Source organism: Zea mays, chromosome 9 (genome assembly GCF_902167145.1).
Source record: "Zea mays cultivar B73 chromosome 9, Zm-B73-REFERENCE-NAM-5.0, whole genome shotgun sequence".
Classification (NCBI taxonomy): domain Eukaryota; kingdom Viridiplantae; phylum Streptophyta; class Magnoliopsida; order Poales; family Poaceae; genus Zea; species Zea mays.
In genome coordinates this window covers 127601136-127612839 of record NC_050104.1, presented here as the reverse complement: position 1 = coordinate 127612839, position 11704 = coordinate 127601136, and positions in this window count along the sequence as shown.

Sequence of the window (11704 nt, the reverse complement as noted above, 5' to 3'; positions counted from 1 at the left end):
AACAATTATGTTTATTTGTTTAATCTGCCTTCTTCATCTGCAAGCCATGTTTAATTATAAAATGGACATGTGTAGCTATTTTACATGTTTACATGTTTTAGAATTGCTACTGTTCATTGCTGCTATAATTTCATATGGTATTTATCTGAGTTATATGATTGTTTTATTCGGAATTAGAATATTTAATCTATTTAAATATGTAGAAAGCATGTCGCTTATTTCTCTAATACTACAACAATCCAGAAAACCAATTCGTATTATGGCCTCCAGTTCTGATGTCATTAAGCCTGAAGCGTTCGACGGCGCAAGCTTTAAACGCTGGCAGATTAAGACTCGCATGTGGCTCACTGACCTAAAATTATTTTGGGTAGTGACGTCGGCTGTTCCCCAGGCTGCATCAGATGATACTGATGATGCAGCGAAGGCCGCCGCACTAGCGGAGAAGGCCAAGTGGGATGAAGCCAATGAGGCATGCTTGTCTCGTCTGCTGAACGTCTTGTCGAACCGCTTATTTGACGTGTACTCTCGTTTCACCTCCGCCAAGGGTCTATGGACTGAACTTGAGAACGAGTTCTCTGAAGTTGACAATGGCAATGAGTCATTCACAACGGAAAACTACCTCAACTATAAAATGGTTGAGGGAAGGTCTGTTATGGAGCAGCTACAGGAGATTCAACTCCTTGTTAGGGACTTGGTCCAATATGGCTGCGTCCTACCAGACAGTTTTCAGGTGAATTCAATACTGGCAAAGCTCCCGCCTTCTTGGCGAGACTTTGTGACTTCACGCCGCCACATGAAGAAGCAAATGACTCTCACTGAGTTGTCAGCTGCGATAAATGTGGAAGAGCGTGCAAGGTCCAGTAACAAGCCATCCCAGCAACTTCAGGCTCACGTTGTTGAGAAGGGTGGAGATAGAAAATTCCAGAAGAAGAAGAACTCTCCACAGAAGAATATGAACCAACCTAAGTCCAAAAAGATGAAGAAGAAAAAGGAGGACTTTATCTGCTACGTTTGTGGTGTCTCCGGGCATACAGCTCGGAGGTGCAAACTTAGGAAGGGAAAAGGTCCTCCACCTCAGCGCAAAGAAGGGAACGTGGTGGTTAACTCCACCCCAGGGTATGCACTTCAGGCCTTTATGGCAAGTCCATCAGATGACTGGTGGATGGATTCCGGTGCTACTGTTCATATTTGTGCTGATCGATCCATGTTCTCTTCATTCCAGGGATTCAACAGCGCACCAGTCTTGATGGGAAATGGTGTTCCGGCAGCAGTTCGAGGTACTGGACAGGTCTACCTGAAGTTAACTTCAGGAAAGACGCTCGTGCTGAAGGACGTACTCTATGTGCCATCGATGAGTCGGAACCTCATTTAAGTGTCGCTGCTATGTCGACAGGGTCTCAAATTAGTGTTTGAGTCTAATAAAGTGGTCCTGTCTAAGTTTGGTACTTTTGTTGGAAAGTCATATGAGTCAGGCGGTTTGTTCCGTCTTTCTGTTTTGAATAATCATTCTTCTTACCTTGTTAATGTGGTCTGTAATAACGATTCCATTAATAATATATGGCATTCCCGTTTGTGTCATGTGAATTTTGAGGCCATTAAGAGATTAAGTGACATGTCTTTAATTCCTGAATATAAACATGTTAAAGGTGTAAAATGTGGTATTTGTGTGCAAGCTAAGCAGCCAAGAAAACCGTTTCATACGGTTGAAGGCAGAAGTACCACTCCTTTAGAACTAATTCACTCAGATATCTGTGAGATGAATGGTATAATCACAAAAGGCGGTAAAAGATACTTTCTTACCTTGATAGATGATGCTACTAGGTTCTGTTATATTTACTTACTCAGAACTAAAGATGAGGCACTAGAACACTTTAAGATCTATAAGACTGAAGTTGAAAACCAGTTAGACAAGAAAATTAAAAGGCTACGGTCTGATAGAGGAGGTGAATACCTTTCCAACCTTTTTGATGAGTACTGCAAAGAGTGTGGAATCATTCATGAAACCACCGCTCCATATTCACCTCAGTCAAATGGGGTAGCTGAAAGGAAGAACCGAACAGTGTGTGACTTAGCTAATGCTTTGTTACAAAGTTCGGGGATGCCTGACATCTGGTGGGGCGAGGCAGTACTCACGGTGTGCTATGTCCTGAACAGGGTGCCGCCTCGCAACCGTGAGGCCACGCCCTATGAAGGATTTAAAGGAAGGAAGCCAGATCTTTCGCATCTTCGGACTTGGGGTTGCCTTGCAAAGGTGAATGTCCCGTTGCCGAAGAAGAGAAAGTTAGGCCCTAAGACCGTAGACTGTGTCTTCCTGGGTTATGCACATAACAGTGCAGCTTATAGATTTCTAGTGGTCCATTCCGAGACAAGCGAAGTTGCTATAAATGTAATAATGGAGTCTCGGGATGTGACATTCTTTGAGAGCATCTTCCCTATGCGGGATAAGGAAGTAGTAGCCCCAGATGGTCCATCTCGGACATATTCTCTGCCCTCGAGTGTCAATGACCAGACTCCAGATTTGGAGTTAAGGAGGAGTAAGAGACAAAGGACTGAAAAGTCTCTGGGTGATGATTATATTATTTATCTAGTGGATGAAGAACCACGCTCCCTCACAGAGGCATATACATCCCCGGATGCAGAGTACTGGAGGGAGGCTGTCCGTAGCGAGATGGATTCAATCATTTCGAACGGAACTTGGGAGATAACTGATCTCCCAGCTGGTTGCAAGCCTGTGGGCTGCAAATGGATCTTTAGGAGGAAGAGGAGACCCGATGGTACTATTGAAAAGTACAAGGCCCGTCTTGTGGCTAAGGGTTTTACTCAAAAGAAAGAGGAGGATTATTTTGATACTTATTCTCCGGTGGCTCGATTGCCCACAATCCGTGTGCTTTTAGCGCTGGCAGCTGCTTATAAACTTCTTGTCCATCAAATGGACGTAAAGACAGCATTCCTAAATGGAGAGTTGGAAGAGGAAATTTATATGTAGCAACCAGAAGGATTTGTGGTTAAAGGACAAGAGAGCAAAGTGTGTCGCTTGATTAAATCCTTATACGGTCTTAAGCAAGCTCCCAGACAATGGCATGAGAAGTTTAATAATACTCTGACCACTGCCGGGTTTTGTGTAAACGAAGCCGACAAGTGTGTGTATTATCGCTTCTCTGGGGGCAAAGGTGTCATCATGTGTTTATACGTTGATGACATATTGATATTTGGGACCGATTTGGAGGCTATCATGGAGACAAAATTATTCCTCTCCAAGAACTTTGATATGAAGGACTTGGGTGAAGCTGATGTTATACTGAACATCAAGCTGATAAAGGGTGAGGATGGGATTACTTTGTCACAATCCCATTATGTGGAAAAGGTCCTGACTCGCTTTGGACATATGGACTGTAAACCAGTCACCACGCCCTATGATCCATCCTACACGCTCAGTAAATATGAAGGCGAGCCTGTGAACCAGCTACTATATTCGCAGATCATCGGATCTCTCATGTACCTGAGCAGTGCAACTAGACCAGATATCTCATATGCAATATGCAGGCTGGCTCGTTATTCGACCAGTCCAGGAGATAGACACTGGGTAGCCTTGTATAGAGTGCTTCGATATTTGAAGGGAGCGATGAATCTTGGTATTAAATATACCGGATTTCCGTCAGTACTTGAAGGATTCAGTGATGCAAACTGGATCTCTGACTCGGATCAAATGAAGTCTACAAGTGGCTATGTGTTCACTTTAGCTGGTGGGGCCGTGTCATGGAGATCGTCTAAACAATCAGTGTCGACACGTTCCACCAAGGAGGCTGAATTAGTTGCACTTGATTCAGCAGCATTGGAGGCTGAATGGTTGAGAGACCTATTGTCGGACCTTCCAATGCTAGCAAAGCCGATACCGGCTGTCCTAGTATACTGTGACAACACTTCTGTGTTGCTGAAAGTGAACAGTAGGAAGGACAACCAAAAATCCTCGAGGCATATCAGAAGACGACTTGATTCATGTCGGCATGCTAGAGAGACGGGTGTAATAACCGTAGATTACATCAAGTCTGAAAGGAACCTTGCTGATCCTTTCACCAAAGGGCTGGCTCAAAAGCCAATCCAAGCAGCGTGCATGGGAATGGGACTCGTACCCTGTTAGCGGTTTCAACTGCGGATAACTGTCCTGTGTGACCGGAGATCCCGAGATCCAGGCTCCAGGAAACGAAGCACTGTGGAACCAAGAGCACAAAAGATAAAGAGTCTCATGAGCTGCTGTGCTCTGACTGTATGGCAGGTTGAGCGATATGCTCTTAATGAAGTCAATGCTATAAGCAGGGAAATTGTCCTACAGAATTTCCTTAACGATTTCACCTATATGAGCTGACTATGGGGTCGCAGTCCAGGAGAGAATGGGGTTTTCTCTCTAGTGAGCTCATGAATAGATATTAAAGGGCATGACCGTAACGCCCTGCCCCGTAAGAGAAGCAGATAATCTGCCTAGTACTATGTGCCTTTTGTGCGAAGATTCTCACACTAGGGTTTGTGGATCAAGGCGTAGTCCTCCGCTTACTCGTGCAGGGTTAGAGTACACTGGGATAGGCTTTGGTTCAAACCTAACAAGTACCTCTGCCAAAAAGTAGTATATAAACAGTACGGGAGCTCAATGACATTGATCAGAAAATAAGAGTGAAAATGGTGGGGATTGCTGTTCTTTTTGGGAATTTTCCCTGTTATTTTCTTGTTGGAAATAAAAGAAGGAAAAAAAAGGCCGGCCAGCTGGGCCGCTACTAGGCCAGCTGACCGAGCAGCCCAGACAGCAGCAGCCAAAACCTAAGGGCAGCAGTTGCCGCACGATCTGGAGTGAGCGAGCGGAGAAAAGGCAGGGTGGCGGCGGCGTTCTGGAGAAGAGCAGTTCTACGCTCGCCGATCTCTACGCCGCCCTTCTGCAACCGTTTCTCCCTCGGTTCCTTAGGTATGGAGACTTGTTCCCTGCTCTGCAACTCGCCGAAAAATCCCAGCTCTCTGTTCCTATTCCTCCTCTCGGTTCCAGTCACGATTTGGATCGATTCCTTCGATTCTTGGTGTTCTGGTGCTAATCCTGCTGGTGGAAGAAGGTGGAGGTGGTACTGCTTGTGTGCAGCGAGGTTCTCCTGCGCTCCGTTGTCTCACCAGTGCACCTGTGTGGTGCTCTGTCTGTTCTGATTATTGTCCACCGTGGCCTGGTGTCTGGGCTCCCTGCTGCGCGGTGTTCGTCTTCTCGGGCTGGTGCCGTGGATGTCTCCCTCGGCTCCGGCAGCGGCTCTAGTATCTCCGTCAACCTCCCGCCGTGCAGGCCCGGACGTGGGCGGCGGAATTGGTTTTCTGGGACAGAACCTTGTGTTCGCTGAGCTGGTCTTCCCACGTAGACAATCTACGTGCTGTGAGTTATTCGTTGTCTCGCTTTATTTACTGTTTAATTTTGTGCAATCTGCTAGTATTAAATACTTGGGTGTGATTGCACTGTTGTGGGCGGATTTATATGCTCGATGATGATAGCGGTGTAGTGAGACAGCGTGACAGTCTGGGTTTTAGTGTATTATCATTTTCAGCATTGATATTATTTGTGCCTAATTAAATCTCTCTTTGTTGAGGCTGTTTACCTGTGTTAAATTCTGTTAATTTATTTAATACACAGCTCCTTACTATCAGTATTTATATTTGATTATTAGGCTTATTACATCTGATCTAAAACCCTTATTTGGTAAGATAGGACTGTCACGTTAGTCGAGGATCTCTGATCACCTTTTAAGCGTTGGAGGGCTGTTTATTACAGCAACCCGCTACTTTGAGAGCAATAGTTTAAGATAAACAATTATGTTTATTTGTTTAATCTGCCTTCTTCATCTGCAAGCCATGTTTAATTATAAAATGGACATGTGTAGCTATTTTACATGTTTACATGTTTTAGAATTGCTACTGTTCATTGCTGCTATAATTTCATATGGTATTTATCTGAGTTATATGATTGTTTTATTCGGAATTAGAATATTTAATCTATTTAAATATGTAGAAAGCATGTCGCTTATTTCTCTAATACTACAACAATCCAGAAAACCAATTCGTATTATGGCCTCCAGTTCTGATGTCATTAAGCCTGAAGCGTTCGACGGCGCAAGCTTTAAACGCTGGCAGATTAAGACTCGCATGTGGCTCACTGACCTAAAATTATTTTGGGTAGTGACGTCGGCTGTTCCCCAGGCTGCATCAGATGATACTGATGATGCAGCGAAGGCCGCCGCACTAGCGGAGAAGGCCAAGTGGGATGAAGCCAATGAGGCATGCTTGTCTCGTCTGCTGAACGTCTTGTCGAACCGCTTATTTGACGTGTACTCTCGTTTCACCTCCGCCAAGGGTCTATGGACTGAACTTGAGAACGAGTTCTCTGAAGTTGACAATGGCAATGAGTCATTCACAACGGAAAACTACCTCAACTATAAAATGGTTGAGGGAAGGTCTGTTATGGAGCAGCTACAGGAGATTCAACTCCTTGTTAGGGACTTGGTCCAATATGGCTGCGTCCTACCAGACAGTTTTCAGGTGAATTCAATACTGGCAAAGCTCCCGCCTTCTTGGCAAGACTTTGTGACTTCACGCCGCCACATGAAGAAGCAAATGACTCTCACTGAGTTGTCAGCTGCGATAAATGTGGAAGAGCGTGCAAGGTCCAGTAACAAGCCATCCCAGCAACTTCAGGCTCACGTTGTTGAGAAGGGTGGAGATAGAAAATTCCAGAAGAAGAAGAACTCTCCACAGAAGAATATGAACCAACCTAAGTCCAAAAAGATGAAGAAGAAAAAGGAGGACTTTATCTGCTACGTTTGTGGTGTCTCCGGGCATACAGCTCGGAGGTGCAAACTTAGGAAGGGAAAAGGTCCTCCACCTCAGCGCAAAGAAGGGAACGTGGTGGTTAACTCCACCCCAGGGTATGCACTTCAGGCCTTTATGGCAAGTCCATCAGATGACTGGTGGATGGATTCCGGTGCTACTGTTCATATTTGTGCTGATCGATCCATGTTCTCTTCATTCCAGGGATTCAACAGCGCACCAGTCTTGATGGGAAATGGTGTTCCGGCAGCAGTTCGAGGTACTGGACAGGTCTACCTGAAGTTAACTTCAGGAAAGACGCTCGTGCTGAAGGACGTACTCTATGTGCCATCGATGAGTCGGAACCTCATTTAAGTGTCGCTGCTATGTCGACAGGGTCTCAAATTAGTGTTTGAGTCTAATAAAGTGGTCCTTTCTAAGTTTGGTACTTTTGTTGGAAAGTCATATGAGTCAGGCGGTTTGTTCCGTCTTTCTGTTTTGAATAATCATTCTTCTTACCTTGTTAATGTGGTCTGTAATAACGATTCCATTAATAATATATGGCATTCCCGTTTGTGTCATGTGAATTTTGAGGCCATTAAGAGATTAAGTGACATGTCTTTAATTCCTGAATATAAACATGTTAAAGGTGTAAAATGTGGTATTTGTGTGCAAGCTAAGCAGCCAAGAAAACCGTTTCATACGGTTGAAGGCAGAAGTACCACTCCTTTAGAACTAATTCACTCAGATATCTGTGAGATGAATGGTATAATCACAAAAGGCGGTAAAAGATACTTTCTTACCTTGATAGATGATGCTACTAGGTTCTGTTATATTTACTTACTCAGAACTAAAGATGAGGCACTAGAACACTTTAAGATCTATAAGACTGAAGTTGAAAACCAGTTAGACAAGAAAATTAAAAGGCTACGGTCTGATAGAGGAGGTGAATACCTTTCCAACCTTTTTGATGAGTACTGCAAAGAGTGTGGAATCATTCATGAAACCACCGCTCCATATTCACCTCAGTCAAATGGGGTAGCTGAAAGGAAGAACCGAACAGTGTGTGACTTAGCTAATGCTTTGTTACAAAGTTCGGGGATGCCTGACATCTGGTGGGGCGAGGCAGTACTCACGGTGTGCTATGTCCTGAACAGGGTGCCGCCTCGCAACCGTGAGGCCACGCCCTATGAAGGATTTAAAGGAAGGAAGCCAGATCTTTCGCATCTTCGGACTTGGGGTTGCCTTGCAAAGGTGAATGTCCCGTTGCCGAAGAAGAGAAAGTTAGGCCCTAAGACCGTAGACTGTGTCTTCCTGGGTTATGCACATAACAGTGCAGCTTATAGATTTCTAGTGGTCCATTCCGAGACAAGCGAAGTTGCTATAAATGTAATAATGGAGTCTCGGGATGTGACATTCTTTGAGAGCATCTTCCCTATGCGGGATAAGGAAGTAGTAGCCCCAGATGGTCCATCTCGGACATATTCTCTGCCCTCGAGTGTCAATGACCAGACTCCAGATTTGGAGTTAAGGAGGAGTAAGAGACAAAGGACTGAAAAGTCTCTGGGTGATGATTATATTATTTATCTAGTGGATGAAGAACCACGCTCCCTCACAGAGGCATATACATCCCCGGATGCAGAGTACTGGAGGGAGGCTGTCCGTAGCGAGATGGATTCAATCATTTCGAACGGAACTTGGGAGATAACTGATCTCCCAGCTGGTTGCAAGCCTGTGGGCTGCAAATGGATCTTTAGGAGGAAGAGGAGACCCGATGGTACTATTGAAAAGTACAAGGCCCGTCTTGTGGCTAAGGGTTTTACTCAAAAGAAAGAGGAGGATTATTTTGATACTTATTCTCCGGTGGCTCGATTGCCCACAATCTGTGTGCTTTTAGCGCTGGCAGCTGCTTATAAACTTCTTGTCCATCAAATGGACGTAAAGACAGCATTCCTAAATGGAGAGTTGGAAGAGGAAATTTATATGTAGCAACCAGAAGGATTTGTGGTTAAAGGACAAGAGAGCAAAGTGTGTCGCTTGATTAAATCCTTATACGGTCTTAAGCAAGCTCCCAGACAATGGCATGAGAAGTTTAATAATACTCTGACCACTGCCGGGTTTTGTGTAAACGAAGCCGACAAGTGTGTGTATTATCGCTTCTCTGGGGGCAAAGGTGTCATCATGTGTTTATACGTTGATGACATATTGATATTTGGGACCGATTTGGAGGCTATCATGGAGACAAAATTATTCCTCTCCAAGAACTTTGATATGAAGGACTTGGGTGAAGCTGATGTTATACTGAACATCAAGCTGATAAAGGGTGAGGATGGGATTACTTTGTCACAATCCCATTATGTGGAAAAGGTCCTGACTCGCTTTGGACATATGGACTGTAAACCAGTCACCACGCCCTATGATCCATCCTACACGCTCAGTAAATATGAAGGCGAGCCTGTGAACCAGCTACTATATTCGCAGATCATCGGATCTCTCATGTACCTGAGCAGTGCAACTAGACCAGATATCTCATATGCAATATGCAGACTGGCTCGTTATTCGACCAGTCCAGGAGATAGACACTGGGTAGCCTTGTACAGAGTGCTTCGATATTTGAAGGGAGCGATGAATCTTGGTATTAAATATACCGGATTTCCGTCAGTACTTGAAGGATTCAGTGATGCAAACTAGATCTCTGACTCGGATCAAATGAAGTCTACAAGTGGCTATGTGTTCACTTTAGCTGGTGGGGCCGTGTCATGGAGATCGTCTAAACAATCAGTGTCGACACGTTCCACCAAGGAGGCTGAATTAGTTGCACTTGATTCAGCAGCATTGGAGGCTGAATGGTTGAGAGACCTATTGTCGGACCTTCCAATGCTAGCAAAGCCGATACCGGCTGTCCTAGTATACTGTGACAACACTTCTGTGTTGCTGAAAGTGAACAGTAGGAAGGACAACCAAAAATCCTCGAGGCATATCAGAAGACGACTTGATTCATGTCGGCATGCTAGAGAGACGGGTGTAATAACCGTAGATTACATCAAGTCTGAAAGGAACCTTGCTGATCCTTTCACCAAAGGGCTGGCTCAAAAGCCAATCCAAGCAGCGTGCATGGGAATGGGACTCGTACCCTGTTAGCGGTTTCAACTGCGGATAACTGTCCTGTGTGACCGGAGATCCCGAGATCCAGGCTCCAGGAAACGAAGCACTGTGGAACCAAGAGCACAAAAGATAAAGAGTCTCATGAGCTGCTGTGCTCTGACTGTATGGCAGGTTGAGCGATATGCTCTTAATGAAGTCAATGCTATAAGCAGGGAAATTGTCCTACAGAATTTCCTTAACGATTTCACCTATATGAGCTGACTGTGGGGTCGCAGTCCAGGAGAGAATGGGGTTTTCTCTCTAGTGAGCTCATGAATAGATATTAAAGGGCATGACCGTAACGCCCTGCCCCGTAAGAGAAGCAGATAATCTGCCTAGTACTATGTGCCTTTTGTGCGAAGATTCTCACACTAGGGTTTGTGGATCAAGGCGTAGTCCTCCGCTTACTCGTGCAGGGTTAGAGTACACTGGGATAGGCTTTGGTTCAAACCTAACAAGTACCTCTGCCAAAAAGTAGTATATAAACAGTACGGGAGCTCAATGACATTGATCAGAAAATAAGAGTGAAAATGGTGGGGATTGCTGTTCTTTTTGGGAATTTTCCCTGTTATTTTCTTGTTGGAAATAAAAGAAGGAAAAAAAAGGCCGGCCAGCTGGGCCGCTACTAGGCCAGCTGACCGAGCAGCCCAGACAGCAGCAGCCAAAACCTAAGGGCAGCAGTTGCCGCACGATCTGGAGTGAGCGAGCGGAGAAAAGGCAGGGTGGCGGCGGCGTTCTGGAGAAGAGCAGTTCTACGCTCGCCGATCTCTACGCCGCCCTTCTGCAACCGTTTCTCCCTCGGTTCCTTAGGTATGGAGACTTGTTCCCTGCTCTGCAACTCGCCGAAAAATCCCAGCTCTCTGTTCCTATTCCTCCTCTCGGTTCCAGTCACGATTTGGATCGATTCCTTCGATTCTTGGTGTTCTGGTGCTAATCCTGCTGGTGGAAGAAGGTGGAGGTGGTACTGCTTGTGTGCAGCGAGGTTCTCCTGCGCTCCGTTGTCTCACCAGTGCACCTGTGTGGTGCTCTGTCTGTTCTGATTATTGTCCACCGTGGCCTGGTGTCTGGGCTCCCTGCTGCGCGGTGTTCGTCTTCTCGGGCTGGTGCCGTGGATGTCTCCCTCGGCTCCGGCAGCGGCTCTAGTATCTCCGTCAACCTCCCGCCGTGCAGGCCCGGACGTGGGCGGCGGAATTGGTTTTCTGGGACAGAACCTTGTGTTCGCTGAGCTGGTCTTCCCACGTAGACAATCTACGTGCTGTGAGTTATTCGTTGTCTCGCTTTATTTACTGTTTAATTTTGTGCAATCTGCTAGTATTAAATACTTGGGTGTGATTGCACTGTTGTGGGCGGATTTATGTGCTCGATGATGATAGCGGTGTAGTGAGACAGCGTGACAGTCTGGATTTTAGTGTATTATCATTTTCAGCATTGATATTATTTGTGCCTAATTAAATCTCTCTTTGTTGAGGCTGTTTACCTGTGTTAAATTCTGTTAATTTATTTAATACACAGCTCCTTACTATCAGTATTTATATTTGATTATTAGGCTTATTACATCTGATCTAAAACTCTTATTTGGTAAGATAGGACTGTCACGTTAGTCGAGGATCTCTGATCACCTTTTAAGCGTTGGAGGGCTGTTTATTACAGCAACCCGCTACTTTGAGAGCAATAGTTTAAGATAAACAATTATGTTTATTTGTTTAATCTGCCTTCTTCATCTGCAAGCCATGTTTAA